General features: G+C 45.0%; 1 protein-coding gene across 3 annotated transcripts in view; it reads left to right on the top strand.

Moving 5' to 3' along the window:
- Window positions 1-11,991: 11,991 nt before the first annotated feature.
- The window catches only part of GALNT1 (polypeptide N-acetylgalactosaminyltransferase 1), an 81,825-nt gene continuing 74,454 nt past the window's right edge, over window positions 11,992-19,362 (top strand). The window contains exon 1 of one of the 3 annotated variants that reach the window (XM_080581078.1): window positions 11,992-12,125. The gene's annotated coding sequence lies outside the window, so the exon portion shown is untranslated. The remainder of the gene's footprint in view (window positions 12,126-19,362) is intronic. The other 2 variants (XM_080581081.1, XM_080581080.1) reach the window with 2 other exon arrangements.

The raw sequence follows: 19,362 nt of genomic DNA, 5'->3' as shown, positions 1-19,362 counted from the left end.
AACGTCAATTTTCCCGTTTTCATAAAGCACTAGCTGTTTAAAACTGTACCATAGTTTGGCAAGAGGGAATTTTGATAGAGAGAAAGGGATTTTAATGTGTATTTATTTAATTGGAAGTCACATATATGCATGCACAAACATATATATATATTTAAAAAAAAATCCTATATACATTTTTATAGGTGTGTGAGTGAGTGTACACACAAAGCAATCCAGAGGGCTCTCCTGCTACCATTAAAGTTTCGCTATTGCCTACAATACAGCTGGGTACATGCCTCCTGTTAGGTGGTATTATTCTCCCAGTCTCAAGGGGCAATTTTGTATCTTATGGCTGCAAAATGAACCTGATCTCACAAATACTAAGCCCAGAAGTGTTCATTTAATCTTGGAAGTAGTCCCACTGAATTTAATGATCCCTTAGATGGTAAATTCTTTGGGGCTTTTATTTTCCTTTCTGCCTTATTCAGTGGTAAGCGCAATCTCCATTAGCTCTTACATTAACATCTACTGTTACTTACAGTCAAATGCTTTCAGGTTTTGGCTTGAAAATGATAATTCAAACACGTAGGCTCAAAATCCATGTGGCAAAAGACAACAGTTAAATTAGAATTATTCCAAAATTATGTTTGAATAATCGGAGTTGGCTCTGTGAAATTTCAAAAGCTACTTTTTCGAGTGCTGCTGCAGGGCTCGTCTGATTTGGAAAAAGTCTTACAGCCATGAGGAGTTTAGAGAGAGGAAGGACTGTGGACCATGGATAGTAAGTACTCCAACCTGCTGATGAACACCAACAGTCGAGGTAACTCTGGCTTGTGTTGAAAGTAAATGCACAGAAATGCAGCTTTTGTTAGCTCCAGTGGTGATGACCAAAGGTATCCGACTGTTTCGCGCTGGGGTCCCCTGAAATCCGTTCAAGTCAATGGCTTTCTTCCAACTAACTTCAGCTTTGGATCAGCCTTGTCTTCCGCATGCTTCCCAAATCCCATTCCTACAATGAGCTTCCTGCAGGTCGGATTTGGTCGGTAGAATTGGTGAAGTCTGACTGTATATTTATTAACTTCTATATACTTGAAGCAAAATCTCATTTCCAGATAACTGAAACATCATTTTTTTCTTCCCAGATGGTTTCAATGTTTAGTTTTAGGGCAGAAGACGATTTAACCTTGCCAGAAGAGAGTTTGTAAACTTTGTAAGTGCAGTGATTTAGTCAGAACTGCATTTCTATTCTGGTGGTGTAAAACGATGACCCACACTGCCCAGAGCTCAGCATGGGGCCGACACTGCGCGACCATATCGCTTTAGCAGCACGCTTGGGAAGAATCCCTGGGAAATGGTGCATGCTTTTTTAGGTATTTTTATCTTGAGGGCTACTCTGCTAGCATCTCACCCTCTGATTATTTTCTCTTCTTAGAAAAAAAAAGAAAGGGGTAGGAGATAGGAGGAAGAGATAGCAGTAATAAATACAAACGTAGCCAATAAACCCAAGCTAGTCTATTATTGCAATGAGAAAATAAGGTGAGATGAGTTGATTTGTGCATTGGTTTTCACTTTAAAACAGTGTTTGAAAGGCACGTTATCTACTGCATTGGTTTTCATGTTAAAAAAATTGTATTCTGGCTCAGCAGTGCTGTCAAGAAGTACAATATGTCCCACCTCATTAAGTACCATCTTTTTCCTCTCCATCTGTCTAGAACAGCAGGAAAACTAGTTTTCAAATAGAAAAATAATCAGTTTTGTACGTTTCCTTTCTTCACCTCTGTATCTGTATTCATCTAAAAATATAACCAAACTTCCAGGGAAGTGCCTCTAGAACAACAACCCTAATAAATGTGCAATTCAGAACATCAGGAGCTGTTGTTTGGGATGAGCAAGGTGAGCAACCGTGAGAAGTGTGAGCCCAAGCGAAAATATATATTGGCCCCGTTAGGGAAGGAAAAGCTGCGTATTTAGTAAAAATACAAACTGTGATTGGTTGACAGCATAGCCAGAAGAAACTTAGAAAGCGAGGCATTTCCTCCTCTGTTCGGATATGTGAACAGGAGCTCGCTGCTCTTTGCACATTAGAAGAAGTGCTGTGCTTTATGCCTTAAAAAGCACAGTCTGTATGGAAGTAAATAACTGGGAAAGAGAAATGCCCTGGAGGTTATTTGATTCATTACAGACAGCCCTATTCAGATTAAGGGCCTTGTCTACCATAACCAAAGTATAATATTTGCTTAGCTGAGTAGACAGCAGCAAGCTACAGGTGCTCGCTTTTCTGTTGGAACTGAGAACAACTCCAAAACCCAGGGAAAAAAGAAGAAAAAGCAGCAAAACACTGCCTGTGTTTTCAGGTAATAGCTTTCATGACCGCTCAGCTTTAGGGAACTCCAGCGTCCTTCAGGTTAAAGTGATTCTCCTCATGGGACGCGTAGCGATGCCATCTCCTTATTCTTTACAGCAGCCACCCAGGGGTCCTGCAAGAAATCAATTTTAAGCCTGCATTGTCTTTCTGATGAATACTCCTGAAGACTGAATGGGGGGCTCTGATTAAACCTTCTGCTTTCAGAGACCTCAGATCACACCGATAGGCTTCAGCTAGATGGGGTGGCGATACCGAATTGAATAAAACCAGGCAACTTTAAAAGGTCACTCCTTTGCAAAGGCAGAGAGGGTGGCTGTTTGCAGAAGTTGGCTGCACACGAGGCTGAAGTCCCACATCAAAGGTTGAGTGGAAAATTGTATTTTGCAGCTGAGGTAATACCAGAGGATGTGTAACAGTGTGTGAATAAATATTGTTTGCAATATAAAAGAAGCAGCTCTTTTTAAGAGAAAATAAATACAGATTTAGAGAAAAAAAAATAGGCCAGCAGGATTTACTGTCTGCATCCTAAAATATTTACACCTTTAGTAGTATTGCAGACACAAAAGGTAAGAGATCTCAGCGTGTAACAAAAGAAATCAGCATGCAAATCAGTTTGACAACAACCATCAGTTACCAATCTGCCATTAGGTGATGTTTAACCATCTGAGAGTAATGAAAGCAATTTTCAGGGGGCATAATTTACTGTATTCTGGGCTGTGCGTGTGCAGGGATGATGTCATACGCTGAAAGGGTAGCTGAGCAGACCACAGACAGTCCTGCAGCCAGAGAGATTTAACACTTACTCTGCAAGGCAAGAGTGTATTTTAGAAGAAATAGGTTTTCACCGAGCCTTCTCTTTGTCCAGAGATGGATATCTCAAATTGTAAAGTGATTTTTCCTGTTAAACAGTGACTGACAAGTGAGATGTGAAACTAAATCGGAGCGTGGTTTAACAGCGAAGCACAGGGACAGGAGGTAAGGCCTTGGGTCCTGTGGGCACTTTTGTCACTGCCTTGCTTTGCTTCCCCAAAAGCTTTACTTCCATTGCAGGGGCGTGTGAAGTTTGGGAAGGGTTCAGCGTGGCATCTCCTGGCCCTGGTGTGTGTGTAGCCATGTGCCTAACGAGAAAGGGACTGCACTCAGTCAAGCGCTCAGCTAGGTGCCAGCGCTTCCAGCACTGAGTGATGCTCAGACCTTGTGCACATTCAGGCAATCAGAGGAAGAGCACCACTTTGTTTAGGTGCAACTCCAAAACACTAGTTTGGAAATGCTGATGCTGTGCTTAGCCTTCGACCCCGAGGGAAGCGATTCGCAGAGAGGCAATGCCCGGGGTTCAGCAGAGGGCAGCTGAAGGCTCTCTGTGTCCCAGGGGTACCGCTGCCTCCCAGGCACGCCGCCACGCGCCCCGTGCTGGCTCGGTCAGACCCACGGGTCCCCCTTCCAAGGGGAAGGGCACACTCCTGCCCTGCATCTGATGTTCCCCCATTGGCTCCTCGCCAGAGCTTCAAGGCCCCAGCGGGGCTCGTGGTGTTTGGGTGCTGCATTAAGCACTTTATCTAAGCTCCCTGGAAATACCGACTTACCCAGCTCTTTGCTCACACACATCTGCTGCTCGCGTACACCGAGAAGCTCGTAGGCTTTTCCCTTTTGCATGATGGGAAACCATCTCAGAAATGGCACTCTGGAGAGTTAAGCCTTTTTTTAGAGCGGGCTGGAGGAAAAGAAAGGTATGAAAATAGATTCGTATCAAATTAAATACATGAATTTACTTTAAATGCTGCCGTGCTTGTCCTAGAGTATATGCTCCAGCTTTTTCTCATCTGCTCCTAAGGGTATAGCTCACTGCTTGCACAGTCTCTTTGCTTGCTACATTTGATGAAATAATCTCTCTGTACGGTCCACCTGTGCGAGGACCTCTGACCAAATATCCAAAAAATAACGCGGCTTATCTTTAATTTAGCAACAAAGGGAGCTGGGGGAAATGGAGGGGACGTTGCTGTGGCTGTGTAAGAGGGAAGAAAGGTTTTCTCCTGGATCCACAACGTTACCACCCAGGCAGAACTATTTGCACGGCATAAAGGAAGGGTTAAAAAAAAAGTGCAGGCAAGTCACAAGGTGGCAAGGGAGAAGCGGCTCGACAGCTCAGGCAGCCCTTGCTTGTTTTGTCCCTCCAAGCAGTGCTGCTCTGGCTGCGGCAGCTGCTGTAGCTCCAGGGCTGAAGCGGCAGCTGCCGAGCGCTGCCTTGAGGTGCTGGATTTTTTGCCTCTAATCCCTCCATGTTGGCCTCATGCTCTGCCACGGTGCACTGAGTTCCGGTGCGGGATTTAGGAATCGGACAGCAAGCGTTAAAACTGTTCCAGATGGAGCGATTTTTATCCACTTTGTCTAAAACCAGCGCATCCCTGGAAGGGAAGCAGCGAATGTACAAACAGCAGAGATCCTTGCAGCACAGCAAGACGAGCAAAAACTTGTTAGACTCCCCTTATTACCCAAATATATTATGGGTGGGTAAAGGATTTTATGCTTGCCTATACTTTGAGATTGGGGTGTAGAAGGGTTTAAGAATAAGAGCAGAGCTGTAAGAACATCAGATGATCTCATAGTACTTGAAAATTGTGAACAAGAAGTCTGCCCGGTGGATTACTCCTTGGTTTTACGGAAAAGCCTCTTTCTACTTCAGATAAATTATTAGACCCCGCACACATCATCCAGCTGGTTCCAGAAATCAAAACCCTAGGGAAAGTCAATGAATCCATATAGTCTGGATGGGACCATAAGGGAGGAACTGAATTAAGACATAGTGGTGACGCTTGTCTTTTGCTTTTGCCAGCAGCCTGTGTGCCTACAGAGCTCATCTGCAGCAATTATGGCCAGTGCGTTCCTATTAAACACATGCCTACCTGGAGGCCCAGCTGAGAATGGTCTATGGGATTACTGCCTCTGCAGACCTCATAGAAGAGAAGTGAACCACAAATCACCTCTGTATTGGAAAGAGAAACCAACCCAAAGTTCAGCTGGAAGCAGGGGAGGTGCCACCCTGTGTTTGTCCTGGCCCCTGTAATCTCTCCCTGGGCGCCCACTGCTAGGGCTGTGGATAGGATATGAGGCTAGAAGGACCTTTGGTCTGACCCAGGCCAGCCATTCATGCAGGCGAAACTCATTTGTAACGTCATTTAGGTAAGTGGTAAATATGATTAAGTCATTGAGTTGCAGTGGGCGTTGACCATTTTAAAACCTTAATTGGGCAATAAAACTGGAATCTAGCTTATGGGTGCAGTCCTTTGCCTGGAAATAATATGTGGAAATGCTAAGTGATGCATGCTTTGCTGTAGGAATGCCAGACTAATGGGAAAACCTACCAGGTACTTATTAAGGGCTTGTTCCACCTGAGAAGTAAGTGGGTAAGTAGTGTGTTTTTACCACATCAATCCACTTCCTTCATCTGCCAGCAATTTCTTCTGAAGCTTGTAACTGAAAAAGAAATGTTGCTGCTTTCTTCTGCTGCTTGTGCTTCACAAGCCATATATATAATAAATAGTGCTTTTTCTAACACAACTGTTTATTAAGTTCCACTCATTGCCTCCGATAGGAACTTGCTGAAGGCAAATGGTCTATTCAGTTGTCACCGAAAGCATAACTCAGTGATGCAGCGTGTCTCTGCGCTGATGAATTCAGCCTTTTTTATTGTGGTTAATCTACAGTGTGTGGAGAAGACAGCACCTTCGTTTTGCAGACCTGTCTGTGGGAAGCTCACTTCCCTTCCTTTGCTCTTCTGCGTACGAGCCTATTTATTGCAGACACCAACCGGATACAAGGTTGGAGCCTGTGACTGTCACTTTTGCAGTCCTTTTTCAGATGGTCCCCATCTCTTTCAAGCAACCGTTTTCAAAGTGGCCTCCGGCACCCCCCACAAAATTGCCCTGTTTCACGTTTGGCAAAAAACAATATCGCTGACCCACTGTGTTAACAGTGCTGGAAAATAATGAAAGATAGATGGAACCAGTCGGGAGATAAATCTGTGACGGGCTCTGATGTGAAAACATTTAGTATCTGCTCTTGCTTTAATCACTCACTGTTTTTCAAGCCAGTGACAAAAACATCCTGCTGAAATAGGAACACTGGGATCCCATCTGCAGGAAGAACGAATGTTATTAGACAGGTCTTACTATTATGTAGACTCAACAGAGTATCAAGCAACATATTATTTGCTGGTTTTACTGTTGTTTTTAAGACTGCTTGAGAAAAGTTGCTTTAACCGGGCTTATAAACTTTCTAATGGCTACATAAAATTATATCTCGTCTTTGTTTATCCATAGCATAAAGCTACCCTGATAAAAATAAAATAGGGACTTCATCTTTTAGAGGTTTACTATACCTTTATGTTGCCCTCAGGCCGCCTCTGTTTTTCTTGGAAGAAAGCTCATTCATATTTCTTCCAGCGTAGGACCAATCCTTTCTCTTTGTGAAGGCTAGAGCTGTTTGTGATAAATCCCCAGACCTTCGGGTCACATGTACGTTTGACTGAAATGTAATAGTTGTTTTGTGGTCTAAATGCCCACATTTTGTATTTGTGGATATTCACATTGGATTAAATATTTTGTAATATATTGAAACATTTCATTGTTGTGCCAGAAATATCCTAGAAACACAGCACTCTTATTTTTTTTTTTTTCCCTGTAACACAATCTTAGAAGTATCAAAACAAATTATGACATAAAGAATAACAGCAGGCTATGTAAAAACCTGTAAGCATATGCTCCAGGTTTAACGTAGATGGAGATGGAAGCACTTTTTTAAAGTTGTTTTTTTTTTTTTTTCAGGTATAAAACATTTTGAATATTGCTGTTTAGTCTGTGAAATGTTTCTATTTGGAAGCAACCTTGTTCTTTGGCAAACTTGGTTTAAGTCCTCCTGGATCTCTGATGACTAAACTGACAAATTCACCAATGCTCTGATGTTGTCCTAAAGCTTGTTTTCAATAGGAGAATTAACAAAAGTAAAGATTGAGGACTAGGATTTGAGAAACTAACTCACGATGAGGAACTAACACACTGAAAATGGTGGACTCCAGTGGTTTGCTTCAGTAGGTCAAATAGGAAAAGAATAGTATCAGCCGAGAGATTTTAGGAATATTGGGGGAAAAAAAAAAAAAAGTAAGTTCAAGAGTCACCAACAGCATCCTCTTTTACCAGACGCCTTCCTTAACGGTTCATGGTCTCCTGCAACTCCCGACCATTTTTCTCTGGTACAATAGAGAGCTTAGATGGCAGCAGCACAATGTGACTGGTCTGTTTGGACATAGTACATAGTTCAGTAATTACCACCTTGTCAAACTGGCAGGATATCCAAAGGGCTAAGCTTACCCAGTCCAGTCTCACTGTTTTTCTCTCCTTAGCTTTCTCCCCACGTATCGAACAGTGTCCTAGTTCCAGTCCGATACTGGGAAAGGAACAGGGCGAAGGAGACCAGTTCTCCCTCTCTCTTTTCCAGAGAACTGGAGCAAAGCAGAAAAGAGCAGTGCACTCTTGGGCTTGGGGAGCATCTATGGGAGGTGAGTGTGCTGGGATCCTTGTACTCTGAGAAATGACAAGGTGCTCTACCACCTTCTCTGGGGAACCAGAACAGATCCCAACCATTCCTGCCTCCCACCCTTACAAGTGAAGTGAAATCAGAGCAGCCTTAGGGGTGGGATCTGGTTCTCGTGGTTTTCTCTTTTTCTTACTTGCCATTCATCCAAAGGAGTATTTTCATTACTGTCAAGAAAAATTCACCCAGTACAGCTGCAGCTCTGTTGGAGCAAATCGGTGGTACAGGTGAGGAGTAGAGAGATTACCTGCTCATGTCTGCTAGGTTTGAGCACATGACCTTTACCCATTTTTATTCATTGTATGTCATTGGAAGAAACGGAGGACATAAAACACTTTCTTCTTGTCTGGGCTGGAGGAGAAAAAAAAAGAAGTGGAGTTTAATAGTCTTGGATTCTGGAGTGGAAGACGTGTATGACTACCTCTCAGATGGCACTTCAGTTCAGGAAAAGTAGTGAAAGTACTTGTGTTGGCAATTGTTTTTTGGGTTATTGAGAGCAGCAAGTTGAAAAAATAGAAGAGAAGAGGATACAGGGGATCCCAGCTGACCACGAGAAATCAAATTGCTTTAAAAGAAAACTGATTACCAGACATATTAAGCTTTAATCTTATTTGCAGTTAGTAGCCCCAAAGAGAATGCTTTGTTGGAGACCTTCCAAGAACAGCTATTGCAGACAGCTTGTAAAACAAAGACAATCTGATGGAAATAATGCAAATACAGTACAATGTTTGCTATAATAAAGTTAGTTTATGACCCTCTTTGTAACAAACTGAACAATAAACACCAGTTTCTTCATTGGCAATTAGTTCTAGAGGGACAAACACTTCCCCAAAGTTGACGTGAAGACAGTATTTACATATTTTTTTCCAGAGGTGATTGTATCTGGTATGTAAATATACTTTTTATTTCTAAGGTTTTCTTTTAAGAACACCACTTAAACACTGAATAAGTGCAAAATGACCTCCATTATGGCAATTTTGGTCACTTGCCTGCATTCAGCTCAAATGGAATGCTGCTTCAGATTCTGAGGCAGCAAATTGCCAAACCCTGACACAGTGACCAGCTTCAGCTGAGGCACCTTTTAATCCCAGTCCTGTCACGATGGCAGCAGCCAGGAGTTGTCATCATGACACTCAGCCACGCTATTGATGTGAATTCCAGTTACATGTACCCTGTCGGTGGGATCCAGCCCCAGCCATCTCCGTTTTCCTTGTAGGTAGCCTGACCTTGAGTTCCTCATCTGCCCTCAACCTGGCGGCTCTGGGACTTGCCTTGGAAAGCTCATGGGCCATTTTGTCCCCTTCAGTTCACCTTTCTGCAGCTGCAGGCAGGTTTCCCTCTGCAGCGTGCAAGCTGTTTGTCCCTGGTCTTTTGCGGTCTTCTGGGCACACGAGAGGAGTGGCACAGCTCGGCCTTAAGCTGACTCAACAAACACGAAACCAAAGCGAGAAAAATCTAATTTATTTTTTCCTCCCCAGGCATTGTGCAGTATGTACGTTACCCAGAATAATTTGTGTCTCATGAAATCAGAAGGATAGCACTGACTATAATTACAAAACAGCACAAAGATTTTTAAAATCTGTTTATTTTTTCTTATGACTTGAATTTGTACATATATGAAAAGATCCCTCCAATAATAATTTGACAGAGTTGATTTACTAGTGCTCCACAATCCATAAACCTGAATCTCAATGCACTTCTCTTAATACAAAAGCCATAAACCTAGTCCTTAAATTATAGACTGCATTTTTGAATGTACACTTACTCCAAAATTACATCTTTTCATCTACATGGTTTAGTGAATTCATTTCATTTCTCAAAGTGTCTTTGGCTGTATCTAGAGGTCTCGCACTGACTTTTTCTTTTTGTGAAATTGATAACATTTTTGCTAAGGGAGTTTCCTAGACTTGGTCGCAGTGCAATAGCACAGATAATCGAGGTGGCATAAAGACATTCCACCAGAGGGATTTGGGCTACATCCTACGGCATCAGCAGCCATCAAGGAACAAGTGTTAAGCTGCTTGCATATGGTAAACTGCTTGCATACAATAAATCATTCTTGCTAAAACTGTGAGCGTAAATTGGAAACACGCAGTTTTGGCATAGGAAAGCCTGATACTTCTTATATTATCCGGCTGTGTATAAACACACGCAGGCTCATTCCTCAGCCTATAAATGCTAAATGAAGGCAGCTCTACCGTTCTTGCACGGGTGTGCATTACCTCTCCCCGGGAAGCGGCCTGTCATAATACACAGTCCCTAATGGATGTGTCAGCTGAGTCGCGCCGCTCTGTGCCAACACGTCGCTTGTTTAAGCGCAGATGGAAGCCGATCAGTTCGTCAGAGGCGAGCACACGTGTGAGCGCTGCGCTGGGCCAGGGCCGGCGTGAAGAAAGCCTCTTTGTCCCGCTCGGTATTTTTTACATGCGTGTTTCCTCTGTCACCTGACTACAGGTTCAAGCATTTGTCAAAACACACTTTATCTTCCCACAAATGTTCAAACTGCTTCAGTCAATGTTTGGCAAAGCCGCTCCTGGTGTAACACCCAGCTTATCTGGGCAAGACATTTCCCCTCCTCAGGAACCCACCGTCTGTGTCTGTCTCTCCCCAGTGAGGCCATGGCTGGGGAACGGGGAGCTGGTGTCGGCTGTGGTCATGCTGCTGTGCACGGGGGTCTGGGATGGCTGCCTTCACGCTCAGACAGGAAAATACCTGGCTGACCAAATGCCGTGCATCAAAAGGTATGGAGGAGCAGGATCCTACGTGGTCTCTGCCTACCAACCTAGCCGCTCCTTTGTTGGAGACACGGAAGAATTGTGTCACTGGTTTTGTCTTGGAGAAAAAGTATCCTAGACGGGTGCCTGGAAAGTCTGAGTGCCTTTATAAAGGCTTAAGGTATTTTCAGGGGTGGCGAGAGCAAGTAGCATATATGCAAGGAGAGTCAGTAAAAAATCTTACGGTTAGACATAAAAAATCCTGTATGCATGGTGGCTTCTGTAAACGCGTGTTGGATAAAGGACGAGAACTGGTCAGCGGCTGAAGAGAAGGATCCCAAAGGGGAGAAACCAGTGGAGGCACCCGTCCAGTTCCCTGCAGGACTGTGGCAGCAGCACGACAGTGTTCAGCACTCAACTATTTGTTTGCCTGCACACCTTCGCTTTTTCCCTTTCTAGCTTTAAATTGTACCTAAAACATAGGGTTAGATTTGTTTATGAAGAGCACAGCGTGGTTTCTGGGTTCTGTAAAAGTCTTTAAGGATGTGTTATCTCCGAGATGGAGCTTTGCTTGTGGAGGAGACCCAGCTGAAGCTCTGCTCGTTAGCCTTTCCAACGAGGGCACACAAACTTTGACCTACGAACGTTGAAAAGCCCCATTTAAGACCAAACACCCCACGCAATTCCAGCGCCAAGATATTTTTATTGCTGCCGTTTCCGCAGCCGTTTCCCAGCGGCACTGCAGGGGCTCCCTCCCGAGGGGCCGCCACACGGGGCCCGGCGCCTCAGGTCCCCGCGACGGCCGTGAGGCGCCGCGCTCCCGCCGCCACATCCGGGCCCGGCGGCGGGGCGGAGCGGGTCCGGGCGGGCTCCTCCCGCCGGCCGCCCCCTTCCCCTGCCGGCGGCCGCCCCCTTCCCTGTCGCCGCCGCCCCCGCGCCGGTGATGGAGGCGCGGCGCTGAGCGGGGCTCGGGCGGCTCGGGCACCGCCGCCGCTGCTGCTGCTGCGCGGAGGGCTTGGGGGATGCGGAGCGGGCGCCGCCGGGGGACCGCAGCTGCCGGCTCCGGGGCGCTGAGGGAGGACGAGGAGGAGGCGGCGGCGGCTGCTCCTGCTTCTTCTTCTTCTTCTTCTCCGCCGGGCTCCGTGTGACCGCGCCGCAGGAAGAGCGGGGCCGAGGCGGCGGTGGCGGCGGCGGCGCAGGGCGGCGAGCGGAGGCGCCGGGCGGCCGTAGCGGGCGGCAGCCCCGGCCCCAGCCCCAGCCCCGGCCCGGCTGCGCCACGGCGGCGGCGGCGCCAGCGGCCGCGCCTCAACCCGCTGCCAGGCGGCGGCCGCGGCTCGGCCCCCCCCCCCGCCGCCGCCGCCGCCGTTGTCGCCGCCGCTGCCGCTGCTGCCCGCAGGGCTCGCCCCGCGCCGGCCGGCCGGTGACAGGCGCGGCAGCGGCGGGGCCCCGCGTCCCTCCCTCCGTGTGGCTGGCGAGCCGAGGTGAGTGCCCCCCTCAAAGCCCCCCAACCCTCCCCGGTTCCCTCCGGTTCCCGCATCCCCACGCCTGCCCCGGGCAGCTGGGGGCGGCCCCGGCACGCGAGCTCCGGGGGGTCCCCGGGGGCTGTTCCCCGTGCCGGGCTGCTCCCCGTCCCTCGCGGCTCAGAAAGCCGGAGAGGATTTGGGATAAGCTCCGGTTCTCGGTGCCGGGGAACTTTGTTTTCTCGCGGCTCGAGCCGTGCTGGCGGGGGGGTCGTGCCTCCTTCCCCGCCCGGAGAGCACCAGCGCCTCTCTGCCTCCCTCCCCCTCGTTATTGACCGCGACCGAGGGGGTTGTAGCTCGTGCTCGGCCCCAGCGGTCCCCAGAACCTGTCGGTCTGTGAACTTGGGGAGTGCGGGTACTGAAACGCAAACGGGTTTTCGAGCGGCAGCTGCCGAGAGAAATAACTTTTATGGCGAGGAGCGGGAGTGAACCAGCATCTTCTGTTTATATAAGCGGTGTTGGCGCTGCGCGAACTGTAAATGAACGTAGCCGACAGCTGTGCAGACCAAAACTATGCAACCGAACCGTGCATTTCTGTACGCTGCTGCCCTCAACTTAGCTCCGCTGCAACGGCAGAGGAGACCATGCCTCTCTGCACGCCTGGAACACCTCAGGACTCGCCTTTCTCCTAAATACAAAGGGCTGCTTATACTGGAGAAAGCATTTCGCTTTCTGGTGCCAGCTTCGTCGCTTTCCGTGACTTGGAATTTCGTCCGTGCCCTTCCTGAAGTGGTATTGTTAGCGCCGAATTCGCTGCGTTTCGTCAGGCTTACCTTGTCGGTGAAACGTGAAAGCACGTCAGAGAGAAATCTCTCTCAAATGATTGTCGATAGGGAGCTTGTGCGGTGTGATCATCTTCAGGAGATGATACAGCTGGCACCTGGCAAGGACACCGCAGACAAGTCACCCTTGAGATCAAGGTGATAACGATGACACCCGGGCTGTTATTGGATGCTGTCTGGCTTTTCACAATTGTGGCTCTGTGAACGAAGATGCCTTATTCCTTAATTTGGAACATGCCAGTTCAAAAACGTTAGTGAAAGTCATGGAAATGTTTTAAAAGCACCATGTGACAGCCATTGCCTACCCGGTGGTACCGAGGTGGTACTGTGCTGCTTCTGTACAAACATTTAGCTCCCCCCTTCTCCCTGCCTTCAGCCATCGCAGGCTGGGTTTGTTAAAGCACGTTCAGGAATAAGCTATATGGGGAAAGAATGGAGGTACTTTAGCATGAATTTCAGTGCCAAACTGCTGCCTTGGTAAAATAGTACCCTGCTGTCTTCTTGTTGGAAGAACTTCCTTCCTCGTCTCTGGTGCTGTCCTTTCTTTGTTGCGTACGTGTTGGTAAAACTGCACGTTAGCTGTAAACTTGTGAAATATTTTTCTTTCTTCTGTCACAGAAATAGCGTGGTGTTTATCTTTGGGCTGAGAACAAAAAGTAGCTCCAGGGACACTCGCCTAAAAATAGGATACTTCCAAACACTTAACTCGTTTGAATGTAATTTAAATTAAGTTTAGTTCAAGAGACAAGAAATTCTTGCAAGATCTTGCATTTTATATTTTTAGAGATCTCAAGTGCACGTGGTAAGTCCCAGAATATCCACCTGGGACAGAAGTTTGATTCACCGGACCAAAACATACGGTCTTGGTTCTGCTGCCATCCCCAGCCTGTTTCTTTCAGTGTTGCCTACGAACTGAAGGCACTTTTTGGGGGGTGTAGGTTATGTGAAAACACCTTCTACCACCTGGAGTGGTGCTTCTGAGCATGGGGCTTTTTCATGCTTATAAGCCATTTGCTTTGAAAAAGAATTCCTGAGGTTTTTTTATTTGTGTTAAACTATGAACTGAAATCTGGAGCTTCTGTTGTGGTAGGGCCTTACGCCGATACTTGACAGCAGCGGAGGTGAATCCTTGCTTGATGCTCCTCGTGCCTTACTGGCCTTTCCCTGCTGGCAGATTCTGGGTTACAAAGGCACACTGTGGAAATGACTTTGGAAACTTAAGCATTATGTATCCCAGAAGCATAGCTATGAACTGCCTCTTCGTTTTTGAGGTGTGAATTATTTCTGGTCTGTTTGTTGCTTGGTCTGCTAATAACTACATATATTTTCATGTCTTGCTTCGTTATTCTTTATATTACCAGTATTAATTTCTAATCTCTTCATAAAAGTTTCTTCAGCCACACAATCTAAAACTAGAGCTGCCTTTTTGAGACACTGACTAAGAATGACCCGCTACTTTTATGAAGATCATCCAGTTTTGCCAACACTTGCTAGCTCCTCTTGAATCCTGATGTTTTTCATTTCCAACAGCTACGCTCTCGTATCGAGCACAGGTCTTCCCTGAGTTCCATAGGGATGCTTATAATCCTCTTGTTTATGCTAGGTCTACTTAATTTATAAGTTGCTGACCATACTGGTTATTCCGTCTTCAATTTTCAGGGCCACTTCTTCTGTGTTTATTACCACTGAGTTTTATCTGCTGCCGTGTTGCTTGTACATTGTGGTTGATTAGCTCCCAGTTAGTTACATTTTTGTTCTTCTGTACTTGCTTGAGCTCCCATAACTGTTAACGTTTTTAACTTCTCAGGTCATTAATAACTGCCTTTACGTGCAGCTTACTTTATGGATCCTTGAAGCATCCTGTTAACCTTTTGCTGTGCTGAGCTTTGGCGATGTGCTCATAGTCCAAGCTTTCTGCTTCTTAGCTAGGAATAAAAGAATAAAAATAAAACTTAATTTCCAGATCTCCATGATATTTTGCTTTATCTCTGCAGAGTTGTGATCGTGGCTCTTACTCGACTTGAGCACCAAATCTGTTCTTGACAGTAGTATTCTAAATTTAACATCCCCAAATAAAATGTTTTAACTGTATGCGTGTCTTAAAAGCATTTTGACGCCATCTTCCACTAATTCTAGCAAAGCATTTTCCCCCTTTTACAGTCTTTCTAGCGAGCTTAGTCCATTATGTGAAATCAGCCCATCATAAAAATCAATGGAATTGATATACTTTTAGCTAATGTATTAAAGAGCTGGCTAACTGTTCTATTATTCACTTCTTGATTGCTTAAATACGTTTTTGCGCCATGAAATACGGATATTCTTAAGGGGCATTTACTTTCAGTTGAATTAGAAGCTTGCGACTTTGAACACTGCATAAATATCTTGCGTGTGCGCTGCTCTGCTAACTCCCAGCTCCTCGAGGCGTAATCCGCCAAGGAGAAGGAACTTGAATTCTCTAAAGCTCTGCAGATTACTGAGCGGCAGTTCCTACCTTCTTATGGGAAACGCGACTTTGGTTTCTTGTGCCTTTGTTTGAAGGGCCCGTGGAGCTGAGCAACGTAAGAAGCTGCGTTTAGCTGATAACCTCGGGTGTCACTGAAAGCAAGCGCGCAGGGAGATTTGACCTGGCTGGTTAAGAAAAGGCACCCTAGGCAAGGCGATCTCCACAGGTGGTCTCCTGGTGTCACCTGCCACCATTTCTCCTGTTATCCAGAGCTTTATTTTGAAGCATTAAAATAATTGTCTTTCTTTCTCTGCTGCCTTTAAGTGGTAGGTATGGAACTGTGGTATGGAACGTGACTGTGAAGTGGCTTCAAAACTTTTCTATTTTTGCCAAGGTATTTGATTTTGGTAGTAGAGTGTTTCGCTTTATTTCTGGGGAACTGAAAGTTATCCTGAATAGTCAGAGCTCTATGATGGTGCTCTTTCACTGAAATTCGAGTTTAATGACCACTCCAACTCTCACTGATAGTTTCAGCTTGTGTATTCTTCCTTTGCTATCAGCTCTCTTCCAGCACTTTGAAGATATACACAGGTAGGGGTTTTGAGCGCTATCTGTGTTGCAGACTGCTGTCCTGCCTAATCTGATGCTCCTCGAGCCAGTGCTTATTCCTCCGCGAGAAGTTACGGTCAGTGAAGAGCAGATAAAACAGCAGCAGACAGTCTGCTGCTGTGGAAGTTCAGAGTGTAGGATCAGCTGATGTACGGCTGCTGGGAAGCTCATCCCTAGGTAAGGAGGGAAGTGCTTTCCCATGTTTTCCTGTGCCACGCTGTCATCAACTTTCAGAAACTTCACCGTGTTGGAAAACTTACTCAGTATTCCTTTGTAACAGGATGCAGTGCTATTTTCATGCTAAGTTCCAACAGTTCCCGAATTGCAACTGAAGTCACACGACAAAGTTTGTCATCACAGTTACGTGGAACAACTGAATCGGGATGATACGCAGCATCCGAGTTCCCTGTGGAAAACTTGTTACAGGCAAGCGAGAGGCTGTGTCGTGGTCTTTGATTCTTTTTGTGCTGCATCAGAAAAGACTCCTGAGCTTCAGCTGGTGCTTCCCGTCAGCTGCAGGAGTTATGGTAATATCACAGTGCATACATACCTCGTATTAAGTACTTCTACAAGAGACAGGAATACTAGCCTCATTTTACAGGCACAACATGGTTGAGGCCAGCAGAGCCTGCAGAATTTGAATCCAAGTCTGTTTACTTTTCTACAGCCCCAGGTCTTCATTATCTTATCTTTCTTCATGCCATCTAAGATTGTACGCATGCTAGCAATACCTTAGTGCAGGCTGTAAATGACAACCAGAATTACACAGAGAATTAGAAAGGGTGTGTTAATACCAGGGTTCTCGCAGGGAGTGGGAAGCGAGGTTTAGGTTTTATGGAAGGTTCTGTGGGGAGCAAACTGGGGAGGAGAATATTGGTAACAGGTTGGAATTGACTGCCAGCAGGTAAAGAGAGGTTTGGAAGCACTCATGAGCACAGGGGCTGACTGAAAAGCAGAATGAAAAATTAATCAAAGGACCACGGACCAATATAAAGGGAAAGAGGTACCTATTACTGGTCTTAATCAGATGTCTCCACGAAGGATTCTGAAATGAGTATACCCATAGTGGCCAGGATGGGCAATGACTAAGACTGAGCAGAAAGCTGTCTCCCACCCCTGCCAAAAGTGTATGACAAGCTGATGCAACCTCATCTGGTCATTTCTTGGCTTTGCTAGCTAATGGTGTGTGGTGTTTTTTTTTTCTTTTTACAAGTACGATATACTTCTGAATCTTGAGAGGTGCAAATTAGTTGTGATTGGTCAGAGTTGTGCTTTCACTCTGATGTTCGAGAGTTTGATTGCCATTATGAATAATTTAGCATTCAGAACAACCTGGGATCTTATGTCCATATCCTGCTCATGACACTTCTGCGTTAAATGAATCAAAGAGCGAGCATTCAGTATAGAGGCATTTTTTAAGCATCTTTAAGGACTCATTTAGGTTAAAATTAAGCTAATGGATTTATTTAATTTTCTGTTCATTATGTACTCAGAGTAATTGGGATTGATACACTTCTCAAACGCAGAAGCTGAATCCTAATTCTAAGCGCAAAGCTCAGCTTTGACTTCTGTCTCCAGACAGTACTTCTGCAAGAAATTACTGCAATTTGTGCTGACTGCAACGCGACTTTGCACGTCCAGTTTGTGAGTTAGTGACTGTTGTAAAGATATTAAGGGCACACTTCCACAGAACTTTTTTTTTAAAAAGACCATTTAGTGGCTTCAAACTCTAATGTCTATAGTATCATGTGAGTGAAGTGAGTATCTACTATCTTTATCTCTGAAAATGGCTGCATACCACAACAGTTCTGTACCAAAGAAGTATTTGGAATAATAGATACACTTAGAATAGCTAAAATAGCTAAAAAAACAAACCTGATGGAAACTGTTGTCTTTGTTCATACCTTTTCCAATACACTCTTGCACTTTTTTCTTAAGGGCTCACAGATCAGAAGTTTACTAATTTAAGTACCTGTATTTTTAATAGTTCAGTAAACCTCTTTTATTTTCAGCTTTCAAATTGTGGAGATAGTACAATGTGTACATGTCCACACTAAAAAATACTAAGCTCCATAAAGTGCAGCAGAGGTACTACAGTTAAAGTACATTTATTTGAAATAAACATTTTGAGGAAAAATGGAACTGCCACTGAAAGCTCTTTGCCCGCAAAGAAAGGCTATAAAGTTGAAGTCCTTTGTCAGACTGACACTTCTGACCATTTGATTTTGTGGAAAATTTCCTGAAGTGAAAGTCTTGGAAACAGTGTGCGAAGGACGAAGTCATGCAGTTGGGTAACTTTAGGGAGTAGAAAGGGACAGTGCTACCTTCAGGAGCCTTAATGCAGGCTAAAATGGTATATTCTTTATTTCCTTCTCCAAACTTTACCAAACCTTTAGGTTCTTATCACAACTTACACCTTACTCTGGTGTTAAGTACTTTCTATGTTATCATTTTATGTGTAAAAAGGGTTACAGATGGAATAGAAAAGCACACTATGTTAAGTTTGCATTTGCTCAGCTTCATTCTAAGTCTGTGGCCTCTTTAAAGAACAGGCTGTTGGCTGATAACATTTTGGAAGTGTGATGTAAGATAGCTGAGGAAAACAACTCCAAGCTGCTCCGTGGTCTCTTCTTCGACTTCTGCTGTGGTTTATTTGGGCGCTGGAGTGAATAGGGAGAATAATGTGGTAGAAAGGATGTGCAGGAATTCTTGATTCATTGTAAGAGCTCAAGCCCCATGCTAAAGCACGACAGAACGGAATAGCTGCTGATATATTATACAGCATACTCATCAGAAATGCTTTTTTTTTCTCCTTTTTCCCAGCTTCCAATTAGTTTTAACATGTGACATCAGTGATTTTATGAATGCTGGGCTAAAATATTTTCAAAGAGTATAGATCCACTTCAGGGCTGTTTTGACTGAGCAAAGTCCCAAAGTAAATGGCTGGCAGTCTAGCCTTCGGAGTAATTCTGATGGGCTGAGAGCTGAAGGAGCATTGGTCATATGGCGTTAGAAAAACTAGTGTTCATTATGGGTTTTACATGCTCTAAAATCTGTGTTTGATGTTCGGCTGTGAATAGATTCATTGAGTTGCTAGGAACTGCATTAATATTTTATCAATTCTAAAATCATTTGTATGTTTCTAGTTGAAATACTTGCAGAAAAATGTTAGTTTAAAGAATGAGGCAGAATTTGTACTGAGACTGTCCAGCAGCGCCAACAGACTACTGCAGAAAATTTGTTAAGTCTTTTTAGAAAGCAGCCCCATAATGCTTCTTTCTTTTAGTTCATTTTGAATTTTGCAGAGTTGTCAAATCACATCCTCTATTTTGTCTTCCCATGTCCAGGAAAACTAATCGCTTTG

This window comes from Anser brachyrhynchus (assembly GCF_964034855.1).
Source record: "Anser brachyrhynchus genome assembly, chromosome: 2".
Lineage (NCBI taxonomy): Eukaryota > Metazoa > Chordata > Aves > Anseriformes > Anatidae > Anser > Anser brachyrhynchus.
The sequence above is the reverse complement of the archived record's forward strand: the minus strand, read 5'-3'. Positions and strand labels throughout refer to the sequence as shown.